We start from the raw sequence: 4103 nt of genomic DNA, 5'->3' as shown, positions 1-4103 counted from the left end.
CCTGCTGGTATCCTGGGGTGGGGATGGAGGAGCATCCAGGCTCACGCTAAGTCCAGCAGAGCCTTTTCCCGTGCCACAACTTGGCAGACAACAAGCAAGGAGGCTTCCAGTGTTAGGGAGACGTGCAGGAGGGACTCGATGTTAGTTTTGGGGTGGACGAGGGCAGGGAAGATATTTCTGGAAGCCTGGACCGTGCCCAGAAGAGAGCTGTTTCCCTTGGCCTGTGAAAGTTGCTCAGACTGAAAGCAATAACAGGCGAAAGAAGCCAGCTTTCCAATCCCCTGTTCCATTACTCTTTTTGATTGGCACTTTAATGAGGGCGCTAGGGGTCGACCCCCTGCCAGGGGGCTGGTTCATGCCCCGTTTATCTCACAGTCCATGTAAGACTAAAATAACACGCCAGGCTGAGTTTCACTGGCTTGTGATCCAACAGCCCACCATGATGGATTGAGTGACTGCAGCAAGTTGGCAGCTAAAGTGTGTTGTAACAGTATCTTTCTGTCAGCACAACACAATGGATTTGCTGATTCCCGGGTTTTCGCAGTGTTCGCTGTTGCCATCGGCTCAGAAGTTTCAAAAGTTCATTTTCCAGGGGGCTGCAAAGCGATCGTAAATAATGTACCAAAGGTTACTCCAGGTTCTTCTTCTCCTCGACTGTCCTGCAGCTGACAAAGTAGGTGCGGTGGTGCCAGCTATGTTCCACGCACAAAAGGAGCCGTAAATGCCTCGCACTTGCCTTTTCTGGAGCTGCCGAAAGTTCAAGGAATAAAGTGGGGACCGCTATGCCAGTGGCTTTTCATGCTCTTTCAGGCAAGCATATGGTAAGCAAGTTTCTTAGCCGGAGCAAATATAATCCAATGAAAGAGTAAACCTGTCTGTATATCAGCACGCTGAGATTATGCAGAATAGCTGCATGGTTATCTCGGGATACAGTTTATCAAGTGAGACAGTATAGCTAGCAAGCCCCGTCCCATCAAACTGCCCCATGTATCTATCCGCATGGTTTTCAGTCATCGCCGTAAAATAAATATACTCTGTGTTGTGTTTCCCCAGGGGATCTCCAAGGCTCACAAGTGCTTTGAGGTGTTTCTGTTCCTTCCCTCTTTTCTGCCAGCAAGTTTTTAGCATCCCCATTTTACTGGCGGGACAAACATTCAACGTGAAGGTAGGTGTTTCTTAACAGTAGCTTGTCAGATTTGTTTCTGGAGAAGCCTCTGCTTGGAGAATTATTTATAAAAACCAATAAATGCAACTTGTCTTCAGCTCTCCACGAAGACGGGAACATGCTGTGAGGAACAGTCCTGTTGAGGCAGAAGGTTTTGGGGTACAAGGCAAAGACAAAGGTAAGAGTTGCTATATTGGGTAAAACGAAATGGGCCATGTTGCCCAGTATCCTGTCTCTGATGGTGCAGGAGCGGATGCTTGAGAGGGGGAGCGTTGCACCGGGTGCATCTGGAGCGATCTGGCCTCTGTGCATTACCCTCCCTAGCATCCACCTTCATCGGTGCAGAGAGGCCAGGGGATCCACCCCTGACTCTTCTGTTTAATAGCTACTAATAGATCGATGAGGACACTCTCATGTCTGCACTCACACGGTCTCCTATAGGCATCCCTTATATTCACAGTCATGGTATTGCTTTGTCCCTTTGGCAGCAGCTGCCAAATGCCACTTGACAACCACCCCCCTTCCCAGGCAAGGCTAAGGGCGGGCAGTCAAATAATGGACTCCCCTATAGATAGCCTCTTGCTCTCTCTCTTCCCCCACCTCTCCCATGGCTTTCATGCCACTCTTATCACTGCAGTAGCTGGTACTGGGCATCTCAAGGTACATTATAAACAGAAACCTGTGGCCTGTCCACAAGGTGCCCTGTCCCTGTTTTACAGGGGAATAGATGGTCATAGACCCAGGAGGTGCTGAACAAACACCCACAACCTGTATTGCCTTAGGTGGAAGTTGTGGGGTTTAGCACCTGAGGATCGGGCCCTAAGTGATTTATCTTAAGCAAGGAAACATGGTTGGAAGAGAACGTGATACACACTTCATCAATCCCAAAGCTACCTCTTTATCACATGTGGTACGTCACAAAGTACAAATAAATGAAGGCGTCTTCCAGTAAGCTCCCTAAACACTGCCGCATCGCTACTGCTGTGGCTGCAAGGTCTGCATACTACAGAATAACACTTGCTGGAAACATGAAACGGCCAAAATTCAACTCTGGTATGTCGGCAGAGGTAATCTTGCTAAGATTAGAACTAGGCTATGGGTATGTGTTTTAACTGGGAGAAATTGAGCTTGATGGCTAATGTCACGTAATGTTCTCCCAACATCTGTCAGCAATTATTTGTATTTACCAGCTCTGCAAATGCAAGAGGGTCAGCGAAGACAAAGCCTCCAAATTTGCCGGATTCCCAGCAGAGCCTGGTGTCTTCCCTGAAGGAATCCCTGGTAGTGCCTGTTTAAATGCTGGCTCCCAGTCCATTGGCCTCTACAGGGCACGATTTCTTCCAGATACAGCTGGGATGCAAATAGAAGTGACAGAGTCTACTCCTCTGCCCTGGAGAGACGGGCTACCTCCTCTGACATGTGTTGCATTGAAGTTAGCACCGCTCAAGACCTGGGCCTGTATCCCTCTCTTTCAGACTGCAAATCCAGCCCCTCCCAGCTCCGACTCCCTCTCCCCATGGCCACGTCTTGAGCCGGGGCAGTGGGAGCAAGGTCTGAGCTCGACTGGAGTTGCACTCCACCTGTGCCGGGCCGGGTGAGGAACAGGTTAGCTGGGTGAAAAGTTCACTGTGAGCCGAGCTGTCTGTTTCCTTTGCTTAATTTATCCGATATTTGGCTAACCTTGCTCTGAACCCAGCCCCCGAGACCCCCTTCCTCTCACCCCTCCCCAGCACGCTCATGTCAGCCAAAGACACCCCCCCTCCCCTTTTATCTGACCCTGCTGAAGGGAGCGGGGGCTGGGACAGAGGGCCAGGCACTGGAGTGAGAGCGCGTTGCACAGGAGAGATCATCATTATTTATGCTCTAAACTACAACAGCCCCATCCTCGGGAACAAAAATAAAAGCTCCACAGTCAGCAACATTTGACTTGCTGTGTCCAAAAATATCAGCCTTCCTGAGGCCAGCAGCACCACCCCACGTCCTGCCTCCTCTCGGGTCTATCACTCTTCCAAGAATGTGTCACTGCTTAAGGATCTTGGAGCCCGAAGGATCTTGGACCCGTAGGCGATGGATTCCTCTTTTGTAGACCTTTGCAGCAGATTTTCTCAGGGAGTTGTAAGGCGCTCTCACATGTTCCCTACAGGCGTCCCCCCTATTCACAACCATGGTATTGCTTTGTCCCTTTCTCTTTGGTAAAAGAGGTCCCCAGAAGCAGGAAAAGAGAGGTGCTGGAGGATGGAGCAGGGCTGGAAAGCCATGTTCTGCTCACTGCAGGTTGGGTTGGGTTGGGTTGGGTTGGGTTGGGCTGGGTTGAAGGAGAACCCTATGAGGATCATCCTGGTCTTCCCACAGCCCCCATCTGATGTGTACAGGGGAGTCTGTATACAAGGTGGTGGCCACAAAGCAGCTCTGCTGTTTGCTGCTCTTGTGGGGAGCGGGGAAACCTGCCCCAGAAGTGGCACCTGCAGCCCAAGCTACTCAACGTGTGCGACAGGGACAAGGATTCGGTCATCCCTGTGGGCTGAGCAGTTCCTCTGCAAAGGGGAGTATCTCGCCCTCCTGAAAACTGCTAGTGACATCCCAGTGTCCTGTCATCCCCTATGCGTTCTCAGAGCACAACTTCCCCTTCCTGGGAAAGCGCAAGCAGCGTTTGCCCCCCAGTCACGGAAGTCCAGGCAGAGCAGCGTAAGAAACATTGTTCAGTGGCCAGGGGATGGCCCCAGTCGTGTCTGCCAAAGTCCCATTATAATCCTGCTGGTGCCTATTGTTAAACCGTTGAGCTCCTGACTTGGATACGAACCTCCAAAAGTGACAGAGCTATTCTTCCCAAACCCCAATAGTCAAGTAGTTCCTGGAAACGCATCTGACTGACACGATCCTAAGGAAGCATCCCGTTTAGTAAGGTTTTACGGCTCGACACAGTGAAGAGCTGCATGTT

General features: G+C 50.8%; 1 long non-coding RNA gene across 2 annotated transcripts in view; it reads left to right on the top strand.

The window, feature by feature from the left end:
• The first annotated feature begins 391 nt into the window (after positions 1 to 391).
• The window catches only part of LOC109314393, a 12328-nt gene continuing 8616 nt past the window's right edge, over positions 392 to 4103 (top strand). The window contains exons 1-2 of one of the 2 annotated variants that reach the window (XR_002102278.1): positions 392 to 821; positions 1264 to 1343. This is a non-coding gene — a long non-coding RNA (uncharacterized LOC109314393). The remainder of the gene's footprint in view (positions 822 to 1263; positions 1344 to 4103) is intronic. The other variant, XR_002102277.1, reaches the window with a different exon arrangement.

Source organism: Crocodylus porosus, unplaced genomic scaffold, assembly GCF_001723895.1.
Source record: "Crocodylus porosus isolate Cpor-Errol unplaced genomic scaffold, CroPor_comp1, whole genome shotgun sequence".
NCBI classification, from domain to species: Eukaryota; Metazoa; Chordata; order Crocodylia; family Crocodylidae; genus Crocodylus; species Crocodylus porosus.
This window is presented reverse-complemented; position numbering and strand designations above follow the sequence as displayed.